Source organism: Microtus oregoni, unplaced genomic scaffold (genome assembly GCF_018167655.1).
Source record: "Microtus oregoni isolate MIOR12 unplaced genomic scaffold, Mior012 000025F_ref0000491, whole genome shotgun sequence".
Taxonomy (NCBI): domain Eukaryota; kingdom Metazoa; phylum Chordata; class Mammalia; order Rodentia; family Cricetidae; genus Microtus; species Microtus oregoni.
The window spans coordinates 28,160,105-28,175,834 of record NW_024543084.1 but is presented as its reverse complement, the minus strand read 5'-3'; the positions used below and the strand labels follow the sequence as shown (position 1 = coordinate 28,175,834).

Genomic DNA, 15,730 nt, shown 5'->3' with positions numbered 1-15,730 from the left:
GATAGGGTGAACCCAAATCTTAGCTGCATCCTAGTCATATTGCCTTCCAGAATTTCTCCTACAGGGATTCTAATGCAGAGGGAAGATATTATTTTAGAGTGGATATTTATACCTAATAAACCAAGTAAAAAATTAAAAACTTATGTGGAAAAAATCTCTGAATTAATTATAAAAGGTAAGCTGAGACTTCGTCAACTAGCAGGTATAGACCCAGCAGAAATTATAGTGCCTTTTACTACTGAAGAAATAAAAAAATTATGGGAAGACAGTGAACAGTGGCAAAGAGCTTTTGCTAATTTTTGGGGAGAAATTAATAGCAACTATCCCAAAAGTGGTAGACTTAACCTTATAAAAAGAACTTCTTGGATTCTTCGTAGAATTATACGTGATGCTCCAATAACTGGAGGCCGTTAGTTCTATACTGATGCAAATAAATCAGGGAAAGCAGGTTACAAGTCAGATGAATTGAGTAAGGTGGAACAAAGCCCTTATAATTCTGTCCAGAAGGCAGAATTGTATGCCATTCTTATGGTGCTAAGGAATTTTAAAGAACCTCTTAATATAGTTACAGATTCACAATATGCAGAAAGAGTTATCTTGCATGTTGAAACCGCTGAATTTATACCAGATGACACAGAGTTGACTTCATTGTTTATCCAGGTACAAGACATAATCAGGAACAGGCTTTGTCCGATGTACATAACACATATCCGGTCCCATACAGGTCTGCCTGGTCCTCTAGCCCAAGGCAACACTGAGATTGATCAATTATTGATTGGAAGTGTGTTGCAGACCTCAAAATCTCATAAGAAGCATCATGTCAATAGTAAAGGCCTAAAGAAAGAATTTTCCATTACTTGGCAACAAGCTAAGGACATTATAAAGAGATGTCCTACTTGTTCTTTCTATAATCAAACACCGTTGCCTGCAGGTAGTAACCCAAAGGGTACTAAGAGAAATGAAATCTGGCAGATGGATGTGTTCCACTTTATGGAATTTGGTAAATTAAAATATGTACACCACACCATAGACACGTATTCAGGTTTTCAATGGGCTACTGCCCTGAGCTCAGAAAAGGCTGATTCAGTAATCACACATTTATTGGAAGTTATGGCCATCATGGGTATACCTGCGCAAATAAAGACAGATAACGGTCCAGCATATGTATCTAAGAAAATGAAACGCTTTTTTGATTATTATAATATAAAACACATTACAGGTATACCAAATAATCCTACAGGTCAGGCAGTTATAGAAAGATCAAATCGTACTATAAAGGATATGCTGAACAAACAGAAAGGGACCGAAAATACCCCCAGAAATAGATTACATAATGCTTTATTAACCTTGAATTTTCTTAATGCTAATGAGAAAGGAACGACAGCAGCAGAAAGACATTGGATAATGGTAAAGTCTGCTGAACTAAATCAACCGATTTATTTCAAAGATGTGCTGACCTCTCAATGGAAGCCAGGAGATGTGCTACGTTGGGGAAAGGGTTTTGCTCTTGTTTCCACAGGAGAAGAAAAATTGTGGATACCATCAAAATTAATAAAGTTTCGATTTGAAGAGGAGAAACCTCTTGGAAAGGAGAAATGACAACTCATCCACAATGATGATATTCATACAGGTGGTAAGAAAAACATATAGAATGAGGGCAGGGTTCTGTTCCTATCTCCACAGGAAAACACTCATCTTTGAAAAATTCAAGAGACCCTGGATGTTTGGATACTGATAGATGGAAAAATACCTGCCCAATAGGAAATATCAAGAAAACTGAATGGGTTGTGTAAGTAATATTAAACCATATTTCTAAATTTATAAAGCTGGTTTTGAAGTTGGACTCTGGCTCAGTCCCTCTCCAATTCCAAGCCTGTTAGTAAGAGAAAAACCCAGAGTTTCTGGAGTTTCTGTCTCATGTCAAGACCCATGATATGGGACAGAAAGAAATATGAGTTTAGAAAACATCTTTGCTTTTCTTCATATCTATCATACTTTTCATTGAATATATCTATCATGCCTTTCAGTGAATATATACATATATGTCTATATGATTAATGTTTAAGTTTTTCACAATGAACAATGAGTTTTTCCTGAAGTGACATTTGAAGTTTCCAGGAAGAAGATGGGGCCCCATAACAACAACTCCACCTGGTTGATATGACATCATGATACTGATAGTGCTACTACAAGACCTGCTTTGGGTACCAGCTGCACAAGACAGTTCCAACTTGGTTAGCTGAAATGGTGCACATCTTATACAACATTTTGGCCAGACCTGCACAAAATACTCCGAGACTATTTGCAATTTTAAAAGACATTGATCTTGAAATTTAACCATCATTTTACTTTCACAGGATCCCCCAGAAAGAACGTCGCCCCCATGACAGCTGGAAGTAATTCTAGAGGACGACGTCCCCTCTCCCAGTAAAGTTTGCCCTTGGGTTTAGGGACATCATTTAGGGGTCGATTATAATTAGTATACAATTGAGGGTTGGGGGAGGAATTTTATAAGCTCAGGGATCATTTTGAAAAAAAAAGAGGGATGATGGGATAATAGATTTGTAATTGTGAGTTACTGTTTTTAGACAAATATATTGGTATAGATTCTTGTATATTGATACAAAGTTAAATTATATTGACTATTGTATGCATGCATGTTTTTAACTCTGTTTAAAACATTTTTATGTATTGACATATATTGTATTGATATATATAGTATATATTTACCATATTGCAGTGTACATTTCTACCTCTGATTAAGATACTTATATAATGTTTGTGTATTGATATATATTTACCTACTGCAATGTATATTTGTACATTGTTTATATTTGGAGGTCATTGTCCTCATTTGTTTCACAGTCGTTTATTGTCTTAGTCTTTAAGTTAGATAGATATTGAGAATTATATAGACTAATAGTCATCTAAGTTTGTCATTTATAATTAGACTAATCAGGTTCTTTAGATATATAGTGATTATACTCAGTATAGATGGATAATCTTCAACTTCTTCAAAGAGCTGTAGAAAATGGCCTTTAATCTAACTCAGAGTTTTGTGGTAGTGAGAAACAATTGCTCCTGGCAACACCACTCTATTCCCGAGAGAATGTTGAGCACCAAAGACACTCCACCTGGAGCCTTTCTCTTTGGCAGAACTGGCCTTGGGGCAAAGAAATGCCCATACCTCAACCACTGACAAAGATACAGAGTGTGCATCAATGGATAAAACAGGGCTGTCATATCCTGCCAAGACAGGGTAAGATAGTTTTGAAAAGTTGCTTGCCTTTGAAAATGGTATGTCAGTTATGTTAGGCCTTAGCCAAAGTTGGTTGCTTCAACGCTGCTAATGTGACTTTGGGTGATTGCCTAGGTAGCTAGTTGTCTCTGTGATTTGTTGCATGTTCTGGAAGTTGTTTTACTGAACTTCCTAATTACCCAGGTAACATTATTTCCCTTCTCAGATCTTCGATGGGGTTGAAGACTATATAAATGTAGTTACTTTCTCTCATGACTTGGCCAAGTTATTTATTATACAAGACCTAAGCTAGTTAGAATAGGATATTTGTACTTATTGTATATAATTTCATAATTTTAGAACTCTCTTATTTAAACAAAAGGGGGAGGTGTTACGGGAGGTCCTCCCACTCCTCCAGCCTATCGCCGCTGAGATACCAGCCCATTGGGGCGTGGTCTCTCTCCCTTTAAAAAAGTGGCCACTTCCCTCTCCTCTCTCTCTTTACTTCCTGCTCCACCGGCGACTCGACTTCCTTCCTGGTTGCACAGAGGGCTGACGGTGATCTGTAAGTTTTTTCCCCTTTAAATAAATACCACCCTATTAATCATAATTCCAAACTGGTGTGGCATTGTTTATAACTTACGCCTTCAGTGCAGTCCATCTCCCAGTAGTTTTATCTACTGTTATCAGTAGTTCATAAAAGGGGCATATACTTTTATGCCCCTTTATCCATTATTCCTGGTTTCCCCAGGTCAACCATGTATCCCCTTTGCCCTTTAAGTGTATGCTGTTGTTATCAAGGTATTTGATCATTGGGCAGTTGGCATACTAGAAACCATGTGTGTTTAGGACTTTACCCATCTTGAAGCTGGCTGATGGAATGAGGTAAGAATCACTGTTATTGTTATTGCTAACATTATCCTCATCACCATGTTGTTTGTTGTAATTTCAGAGGTTCAGTCCACTACCCTCATAGTGGGGAGCCTGGTGGCGTGAAGGCAGACATGATGCTGCAAAGTGTCAGTATTTAAGTAGGCAGGAGCATGCAGAACCAGAGTGGGACTGTTCGGTGCCACATGCTTCTCTCTGCTGCATCTTTTCACCACATGGCTGCAGCCAAGACACTGTAACCAAGAAACAATATTGTACCTACACCAATCCAATGTAATTGCCTAAGGATGGTATGTGAATTAATAAAATCTAAAAATTATATGATGGCTGACAATATCGCCATTCAGGGCTTACACTATGGATAGCATTCTGCAAGGCTTATGTGATTTTCTTTATACATTCATTTACTTGGTTTAGGGAATTAACTTTTAAATTATATCCTTAAGAAAATGGTTTGATATTGCTGGGTTTTGAAGTAGAATAATTTCCACTTTCTGGAGGAACTGACACACTAATCTCCATAGTGTATAAACAAGTTTGCACTCCCAGATGCAATGGATAATTGTTCATCTTATTCCGTATCCAAGCCAGAATGACCTGTCATTTGTTTTGTTAATCTTGAGCGTTTTGACTGGTATGAGATGAACTCTCAAAATACTTTAATTTGTATTTAAAAAAAAATGATTTGAGCCGAGACTATAGTCACATCCCGACATGGTGGTTGTCCTGGTGTGCTAGGGTTCTCAAAGAAAATCTGCTGGTCTTGATCTACTGGTAGCAATCTTCAATGTCCTTGTTAGTGCCCAGATCAGAAACATGTCCTACAAAAAAATGGTTTGATAACAGAGCCAAGAATGAGGTACTTTTACAGCCTAATAATGAACAGCTAGCTGAAAAATTAATACCATTGAAAGGGATAACATTAACTTGACAGAAAAATTCAATCAATGCTAAAGGGTGCTGAGAAATTATCTGAAAGAATTCATACTGTTGAATTTAAAATCATAATCTGTTAAAAAAGTTATGATAGATTAATGGATAGGGTATCTCTCCAGGAAGGCAATATGCACACCATTGAAATAATGTCCAAGGATGAGAAGTTATCTTTACTGGACAAATTTTATACCTTGGAATCATATGTGCAGAATAAGGACCAGCAGCTAAATGAATCAATGAGGGCCCTAGAACAGAACACTACATGGGACCGGAGATTTAGAGTTTACAAAATGCAGTGGTAAAAAGATTTGAAATAATTGAGGAAATTATCAGAACTGATGAGCAAGGAGAGAAGGATTTTGCCTTGGCAGTATACGACAGCATTCAGGACGTCTTACCTGGAGTTTTAGTTTCCAGTAATATTCTCTGAGAAGCCATCTGGTACTAAGTACCGTAAAGTATTCAAAAATGTAAATGCAAACTTATAGGTATGAGCTATCTAAAGGAAATTAAGCAAGCAATAGTATCTTATGGCTTGCATATACCATTTGTTAGGGAAATGGTGAAAGCATGGGCTTCAAGAAATAAGGCCATCCCACACAACTGGCTTCAGTTAGTTTCTCCAGTCCTCAAAGATGGACCACAGTTGTTATAGAAGTGCTACTAGCTAGAAGAGGCAAAAATTTTAGAACAACATGGGGAAAATAAAAATATTTGAAACTACTCAAGATCAAATTATTTGAGAGGGATATTCCACATACCAACAGGACCAGGCATTCTATGATGTAAACACCATGTCCCTATTCCACACAGCAACCTTAAATTCTTGGAGCATGTTTTGAGAACTAGGAAAAAGAATTGAATCATATGACAGAGTTAAACAGGGCCAGAGAGAACACTTTAGTGACTTTTTACAAAGATTAAATAAGGCTGTACAGATAGGAGTAACAGACCCAGAAGCTAGATGAGTACTTATTGAATCTATGGTTTTTGAAAATGCCAATCAACATAAAATGCTAAAAGATACTTGGACCTTTAAAGGTCAGATCAGCACCAATGGATGAATGGATCCTGAATACAATAAATGATGAGACATTTGAATATAATACTGAGACTTGGGTAGGATGAGAATTTCAATGGTATTAGGAGACACCAAAGTGCCAAGTGTTTTAATTATGGTAGAATAAGACATCTGAGAAGGGAATGTAGGCAAGGAATTCCTGGAAATAATATCTCCTCTGGGAATGGAAAAAATAGACAATCTCAATCTTCTGGAATATGTAGGAGACATGGCAAAGGCCGGCACTGGACCAATGAATGTAGATCAACAAAAGACATACAAGACAACCTGATACCATCAGGAAAGTCCTTGGCAGGGCCTCTCACAGACCACCATGTCAAGCATGATCCTATCATTCCCAGTCACTGTAGAGAACATGTCTCACCAGGAAAATTAAAACATCAAGTGACTACTGTAAAAAAAAATACTGTTCCCTATGATGGAAGATGAATCATAAACTCAAGTAGGAAATAGAAAATGTATATTTTGGCAGACTTCTATAAATGATTAAATACCAAAGTTAAGAGTGTGTATAAATAACATTGTCATTGAGAGATTACTGGACACAAGTGCTGATATGACTATCATGACTCCAGAATCTGTGCATGGAATTGGCCTCTTCAAGAGGCGGATTTCAATTCTTAGGAATTGGAACCCTCTCTCAAGTGAAACAAATCACGAGATGGGTTGATTGCATAGGACTATAAGTACAGAAAGGAAGGCTGTGGCCATATGTAGCTAGTATTGCTGTGAATTTATGGGGTCATGACTTACTGTAGCAATGAGATAACATATTACCGTTCTTGAAGTCCCAAAACCTCATGTTTCTGGGAAGGTTATTATAAGATACTATATAAACAAAAGTCACCAGCCATTCAGATTGTACTATAGCATAAAGCAACTAGCAAGTCTTCAGAGGTACTAATGGCCCTACCTTTATAATGCTTAACTGAGAAACCAATGTGGGTTAAACAAATGGCCTTTAACAAAAGCCAACCTGCAGGCTTGAGAACATCTGGGTACAGAAGCAACTAGATGCTCAACATATTGAAGAGTCAACCAGCCCTTGGGATTCTCCTGTATTTGTCGTTAAAAAGAAATCTGTAAAATAGTCAATAGTGACATTTCAAAGAGCTGTCAACAAGGAAATTCAACTTATATACCCTCTACAATTTGGAATTCCTTTCCTTTCTCTATTACCAACATGATGTCTTCTTATAGTTATTGATTTAAAAGATTATTTCTTCACTATACATTTACAAGAAAGGGACAGAAAAATTTTGTCTTCACAGTGCCTACTTATAATAATTCTCAGCCTCCAAGGATATGCCAATGGACCATACTTCCACAGGGAATGCTCAATAGCCCCACCCTGCCTCAATACTTTCTAAATCAGCTATTAGAAATGATAGGTAAAATATTTCCTAAATCTATAATTTACCATTATATGGATGACATTTTGCTATCTGATTCAAATGTAGATACTCTATAAAGAATGTTTGGAGAAGTAAAGAAAGCTTTGCCAAAATGGGGATTACAGATTGCTCCTGAAAAAATACAGAGAGGAGATTCTGTTAATTACTCAGGTTATAAAATAGGCTTATAAAAATGAGAACAGAAATGACAAAATTTAGAAGAGACTGATTGTGGACTCTTAATGACTTTCAAAGATTGTTAGGCAATATTTTCAGTCTATAACTGGCTGTTGGGATAACATCTGTTTTAATAATTCATTTAAACAAAACCTGAAATGATGACAAAGACTTAAATAGTTCTAGGAAATTAACAGGTGAAACTGAGAAACAAATAACCGTTGTTGAAGAGAAATTAAAGGAGGCACATATGGATGGGGGATCAAATCTTAATTGCATTCTAGTCATATTGCCTTTCAGAATTTCTCCTAAAGCAATTTTAAAGCAGAGCGAATATATCTTAGAATGGATTTTTTTACTACATAAATCAAATAAAAAATCAAAACTATAAGTGGAAAAGTCTCTGAATTAATTATAAAAGGAAAATTGAAACTTTTTAACTAGTAGGAATAGCCCCAGCAGAGATTATTGTCCCTATTTATTTTTTATTTTATTGAGCTACACATTTTTTTGCTGCTCCTCTCCCTTCCTATCTCCTCCCCTTAAACTCTCTCCCATGGTCCCCATGCTCCCAATTTACTTGGGAGTGAGATTATAGTGCTTTTTATAACTGATGAAATTAAAAAAATATGGGAAGACAATGAACCCTGGCAAAGAGCTTGTGCTAATTTTTTAGGAGTGATTAATAGCAATTACCCCAAAAGCGATAAATTTAATCTTATAAAGAGAACTACTTAGATTCTTGCCCTGAATTGTATATGACACACCAATAACTGGAGCCTGTATATTTTACACTGATGCAAATAAATCAGGAAGGGCAGGTTACAAATAAGAAGATTTAACTAAGGTGGAACAAAGCCATTATAATTCTGTCCAAAAGTCAGAATTTTATGCTATTTTCATGGTACTGAGTGATTTTTAAAGAGCCTCTCAATATACTTACTGATTCACAATATGCAGAAAGAGTTGTCTTGCATATTGAAACCTCTGCATTTTTACAAGATGATACAAGATTGACTTCTTTATTCATTTAAGATCAAGATATAATCAGGAATAGGCATTGTCCCATATACTTAACACATATTCATTCCCATACGGGTTTGCCAGGTTCTCTAGCATAAGGTAATGCAGAAATTGATCGAATATTGATTGGAACTGTGCTGAAGGACTCGGAATTTCATTTAAAAATCATGTCAGTAGCAAAGGTTTAAAGAAAGTTTTCTATTACATGCTAAGGAGATTATAAAGGCATGTCCTACTTGATCTTTCTATAACCAAATACTATTACCTGCAGAAAGTAACCCAAAGGGCACTCAAAGGAATGAAATCTAGTATATCGATGTGTCCCACTTTACAGAATTTGGAAAATTAAAATCACCTGACACTTATCCAGGGCAACTACTTGAGCTCAAAAAATGATTTATTCAATAATCATGCATTTATTAGAAGTTATGGCCATCACATATTTACCTGTACAAATAAAGACAGATAATGGTCCCGCATATGTCTCTAAGAAAATGAAACAGTTTTTTGTGGCATGGATGGGGGAGAGATGCTCCCTTGCCCTTTACCACCTGCAGCAGATGGGATACCTGACGTGGGGCATGAGAGTGGGAGAGATGGTCCTGTCCCTCCCTGGCTGTGACACTTGGAAGAGCAGGCCCTGCACCTTGCCAGAGAAGTACAGGAGAGCTGGCCCTGGTGGTGTGTGGGAGTGGAGGTGAGCCAGTCCTGAGGGCATGAATGCAGAACTAGCCTTGTTCCTTGCTGCCTGTGGCATTGGGTGCGCTGGTTTAAATGAGCCCTGGTGGTGAGAATGAGGGAGAGCTAGTGGGTTGACCAATCCAGTTACCACTCAGGCCAAGAACCAGGTGTATGAGTTGGCTCACCCCAACATCCACCCAATCTGTGAACTGCTGGGACATATATAGGGGCTGTTCCTGCAGACACAAAGCTGCAGGATAGCCGGGTGGTGGTGGTGCACACCTTTAATCCCAGCACTAAGGAAGCAGAGGCAGGTGGATCTCTGTGAGTTCGAGGCCAGCCTGGTCTACAAGAGCTAGTTCCAGGACAGGAACCAAAAAAGCTATGGAGAAACCCTGTCTCAAAAATCAAAAAATAAAATAAAATAAAATAAATAAATAAAAATAAAAAAACAAAGCTGCAGGATATTCATGGCACAGGGCACCAACAGACTATCCAAGAGGAGTCCCAATGAGGGCTAGTATTGATAGTGTATCAGAAACCAGAGGCCTTGAGCCAGACCAAAGACTCATTGCAATGAACACTTGCAAGTAAAGATGCATGTGACTCACTGGGTCACACTGCAGCTTCCATGATGAGATGTTTTCCTTTTAAATTATATTTTATTTTATTTGTGGGAGAGGTTCCAAGGGTAGAGCTCAAATATGAAGGAATGGGGAGATAAATGGGAAAGGGAAGCATGATGTGAAATCCGCAAAGAATCAATAAAAAGTTAAGGAAAGAAAAGAAAATTGACACCACCAATAATAATGAACTTTACTTTTCCTCCTTCTATCCCTCTGGTTGTTTCTCTTTGACAGTCAGGTTGTCCTTTATTTCTCTGGAGAGTCAGGGTCTGCGGTAAGAACTCTGTGGAGCTGGGATGCTGGCTGTTGAACCCATGGCCCTCTGTCTCATCTGTCTGTGCCATTTACTAATCTCTAAACAGCAAGATTCCTGCTCCCAGGTTTGGCAATAATGCACAGGGCAGAGCAGCTTGTGCTAGAGGAGCGGTCAATTCACATCTGTGTGACAGTCACAAAGAGCGAGGGTCTGTCTTCTTCATGTGACAACAAACTCGTAATCACCAGCAGCCAGGGTCTGTCTTCTTCTCAAAGGAGGGTCCAGTTCACAGCCTCATGACTTCAAACCCATGGTCACATGGACCAAGGGCCTGTCTTACTCCTTCCAGGACTTCTTTTCTCCTTCAAGATTGCCTAAGACGAGAATCTTTACTCTAGTTCTGAGAATTACCTTTAGAAGATAGTGTGGTGGTTTGAATTAGCATGACCCCCATAGGCTCCTATGTTTGAATATTTGGTCTCCAGTTGGTGGAACTGTTTGGAAAAGATTAGAATGTGTAGCCTTGCTGGAGGAGGTGTGTTACTGGGAGTGGGCTTTGAGGTTTCAAAAGCCCATACCATTCCCAGCTCTAATCTCCATCTCCATCTCTGCCTTGGGCCTGTGGATCAGACATAAGCTCTCAGATATTGCTCAAGCACTATGTTTGCCTGTCTGTTGCCACGTTCCCTGACATGTGGTGATGGACTCTAACCATCTAGACCTGTGACCTACCAAATTAAATATTTTCTTTTATAAATTGACTTGGTCATGGCGCTTTGTCAGAGAAATAAAGTAGTAACTAAGGAAGACAGGAAGTATTTATTTTAAGTCATTTGAATCCACAAGTAAAACAAGCTGTGTATTTTATCTCTCCGCATGTGTATGCATGTGCACACATGTGTATGCATGTACATGCATTGTATGCACGTGTATGTGTGTATTTCCTTGAAACAAATGACTCCAGAACTGAGTGTCCTAAAACAACATATACTTATAATGATCTCATTGTTCAAGTGCCTCAGACTTGGGATCTCTTATAAGATGTTATCAAAGTTTGGAGCTCTATTGAAAGATATTCCTCAGCTTTGGAAGGACTCAGAAAGCCTTTTCCATTTTCAATCATGAGGTTTGAATTCTCGGTGATTGTTGACCAGAGATGTCTGTTTCTTGCCTCTGGGCCTCTTCCACAGAAGCACAGTGCTTCTACTAGAAGCTGGGCTATGAAGGCATTAAGAGATGGATGAGAAACAGCAGGATGGAAGCCATGGCTCCATATCTAATCTCAGAAGTGACATTCAATCACTTCGCCATGCTTCATTTAGAAGAAGTGAATTAAAAGATTCAGCACACATCCAAGGAGAAGAGATTGCACAAGGGCCTGAAAACCAGAGACAAAGAAGTGTGTGTGTGTGTGTGTGTGTGTGTGTGTGTGTGTGCGTGCGCGCACACACACGCACACGCATGCATACACTCACACCTCCTTATTTTACTGGAGAGGAACAATGTTTCTTTTATAGAATCTTGCATACTGAGTGGTCTCTTTAGTTTAGAAAAATCTCTTCCTGCTGTTTTTATACATTTTTTACATTTCTTGGAAGTTATCTGACTCGTGTAGGCTTTCAAGTTCATTAAAATATAGTTATTCATCACCTTAAAATTTACAGTGTTGTGTCTGTATTATTCTCCCCTTTCAGTATATATCAGTATATTTGTATCATTTCTCCGTTCTGGGTATCCCTCTCCCTAACATCTACCTGAACTATCTGGTGATTTTGTTGATCTTCCTTGGCAGTTTCCTATCCTCTATCTTGTGAATTCTGTTTTTCTTTTCTTGCTTTCATGGAGCTTCTTTGTGTTTCCTTAGTTGTTATTTTTCCATAGTCTTGACCTTATTATTTGAGAGATAAAATTACATACGGGGGGGGGGAGGTTTTGTGTTCTTATTTGGCTTTATTTATGACTGTGAAGTTGGACAGCAGTTCAGCTTAAAAATGGGGACATTTAGAATGTTCCTCGGTTTTCCCCACACCAAACCCATATGGGCAGGTTATATTTCTACGTGGACAAAAGGCCGTGATGAGGAGAAAGGAAGAGAGCCACGAAGAGGCCGAGTGGATATAGCACACATCTGTCTTAACCGTGGTTGACTGCTGCGACTCAGCCTCGCGTTATCTGGGTCAGTTTTTTCCCACCTGCCACTATCTGTGCTTTTTTCTCTACAGACTAATCGTTAGATAAAAACTGACAGCTTATAATTTATGATATTTTAAATTTTCCTGGCAGACACATTTAAGGGTAGTCTATTTCCCACCATTTATCCTTTAGTGATCCCACATGTTTTGACAGGCAGTGTTTTCATTGTTCCCTAATAATAAGCATTGATTGATTTACTCTAGTTCTTCCTAAAACCAAGGCTCACTTATAAAGATTACAATTGCCAAACAAAGAGAAAGTTTAAAAGTTGTGTCTTTGCAGCTCCTTTCTAGCTACTGTGTCCTGCAAGTGTCTGTGGTTTTTATTTTTATTTTTTATTTTATTTTATTTATTTATTTATTTATTTTTTGGTTTTTCAAGACAGGGTTTCTCTGTAGCTTTGGAGCCTGTCCTGGAACTCCCTTGGTAGACCAGGCTGGCCTCGAACTCACAGAGATCCGCCTGTCTCTGCCTCCCAAATGCTGGGATTACAGGAGTGCGCCACCACTGCCCGGCTGTCTGTGGTTTTTAATTCATCCTTTGTGACCTCAGTTTAGAGCTCCCTGACTTTTCTGCAAGCTAAGTTCTTCATGGGAGGGGATTTTGTGGCAAGCGATACAATTATCCCACCTGGGGGAATATGTGCCCCCAAGATCCATAGGCTAACAAAAAGCCCAGTTCGAGGCATGAGAGCCCTCCTTTCTAGTTCTTGATCAGGGGAGCCTGAGAAACTCCCCAAACAGTGTACGACTATTGCTGCTGCCCTGAGCTGTCTCCTAGAACTTGAAGATAGGTCAAGTTATTGAAGATACCATGAAGTTTTACCATAGGACTCTGAGGAATCGAGCTAGTTTCCTCCCTGGTGATGATAGCTTTTATAATAACAGAAGGTGCTAAGGGAGGGAAGCGTCTGTGATGCCTATGAAACACAACAGTGACCAATAATACAGTGAGATGTCCCTAAAGCTGAAACTGTGATAGCTACGGCACAGTGATAAGCAGCGGCTCGCTAATGGAGCTTAAACTTACGGAGAGAAATCACAGCTGTTACATTAAACTAGTGAGGCTAGTGAGGTCACAGGTCTCAGAGGAGAGCTATTACTACCACTCTCCTAACCCAGTGTAGCTCCTAACTGTGTTCTATATACTCAACCTTATACCCACAGATTGTGTAACTCTCTCCCTTCATCAAAAAGGCTTCTTTTCACAGCAGAGGTCATTCCCCAAATCTATAATCAGTTAAAATGCCCAGAACAACCGTCTCTGTGGTGCCAAGCCCCAGTTGACACATCTATAGCACAACTCTTACACGCAATGCTTGAGAACATCACAGAAGAGGGGTGGACACATTGTAAGAGTGAGACGACCAGAAAGTCTGCAGCAAGATGGTAACTTCTAGACATGACAAGAGCTGCACTCATGAAATCTCAGCAATATGGTTGCCTAAGGAAGACCTGAACAATGCCAATGCCAACTGATGTGCCCACGTAGATGGGGTTAATCACAGGGGGCCCCACCATTAGATGAAGAGCTACAGACAACTAAAAAGTGCTAAGAAAGGGAGAACTATCCTCCTCTAGAGATGAGTACCTAAATGGTTATCCAATCTATGTGGTCATCCTAAAACAATATAACATACAATCGACAGTCATCGGACTCAGCCAGTTGCATTTATATCTTTATTCATTTACAGGCATGTATGTAACAATAATAAAAAATAAGAGGCCATGAATTTGAAAGGGAATGGAAGACACGTGGTGGGAGAGAGAAAATGTAATTATATTTTAATCAAATATAAACAATATGAGGAAAATGTTGGAAGTAGGAAAAAATTAAGGTAATCTGGGGCTGCATGTTGATAGAGAACATTCCAGCCATAACAATGGGCATAAAAAGAAACGATGTCTTCTCTATGGCAGTTGACTCAGTCCCTATTGCCCCTAGGTGGGTGGTAGTCACCCTGAGCAGTGTGGTCTTTCCCCAGCCAATTGTTTTCCCAAGTCCATGCAGGCTGTATGTCTCTGGTTGTCATGACAGAGCTCCCAGCTTTATTCCATGTGGCATCCATAACACTGACAAGTACTCCAGGTTCCTGTAAGCCTTGTTTCTTTGTCAAAGATGGGTTGCCAGCTGGGTACTAGGCTAAGCTCTGATACCCAAAAATGTGGCCTCTAGGGCTGAACAGTGGCATTCATTATGCCACTATAGAGTATTTCACATGTAGATCTGTAGATCATGAGAGCTTTTCTCTCTCTGAAAGGGTATGGAGGATGTCAGGTAGGAGCAGCGGAGGGCAGAAGGACAGAAGGGCAGAGGAGATCCCAGAAGCTAGTGGTTACAGTGTCACTGAGGACAGGCTACTGCGTTTTCATACATGTCAGCTAGAGGGTGTCTTGAGAACACTGGTGCAGGCTGTTGGAAGTTTTTATTCTGATCTCCTCCCTTAATATAAATAAACTCAGTCACTAATGTTCATATACTACTTTCCTCCCGCAGTGAGCAGATTTGATTATTTAGTCCTTTGTAGTGTCTCTGATACCCAAATGATTAAACTATTAGTGGCTCGTGTAAGTACTATTTTTAGTACTTACTGCCACACTCTGTCTGAGTTAGGGTTTCTGTTGCTGTGAAGAGACACCATATCCATGGAAACTCTTATAAAGGAAAACATTCAATTGGGGTGGGCTTACAGTTTCAGAGGTATAATCCGTCATCTTCATTATCTTCATAGTGCCATGCAGGTAGACATGGTACTGGAGAAGGAGCTGCAACATAGGATTTCCCTCTTAAGCTGTGATTACCACTGATAAATAAAGGAACTGCTTTGGGCCTTTAGCAGAGCTATAGGGGAACAGAGTTAGGTAGGGAAAACTAAACTGAATGCTGGGGAAAAGGTAGAGTCAGAGAGAAGCCATGTAGACCTGCCAGAGACAGACATAGTACAAAACTTTAGCAGATAAGTCACAGCCACATGGCGATACACAGATTAATAGAAATGGGTTAAATTAATAAGTAAGAGTTAGCCAATAAGAAGCTAGAGCTAATGGGCCAAGCAGTGATTTAATTAATACAATTTCTGTATGATTATTGGGGCAAAGCTGCTGGGAACTAACTAGCGGCCTCTGTACTACAGAGTTGATAAATCTACATCTTGATCCACAGACAGCAGAAACAACTGTGTCCCACACAGGGTGTAGCTTGAGCATAGGAGACCTCAAAGCCCACCTCCACAGT

General features: G+C 39.1%; 1 non-coding gene across 1 annotated transcript; it reads left to right on the top strand.

The window, feature by feature from the left end:
- The first annotated feature begins 4,818 nt into the window (after positions 1-4,818).
- Positions 4,819-4,949, top strand: LOC121463194. The gene has a single exon (XR_005976412.1). It is a non-coding gene; the product is annotated as a small nucleolar RNA SNORA3/SNORA45 family (small nucleolar RNA).
- The last annotated feature ends 10,781 nt before the right edge of the window (positions 4,950-15,730 follow it).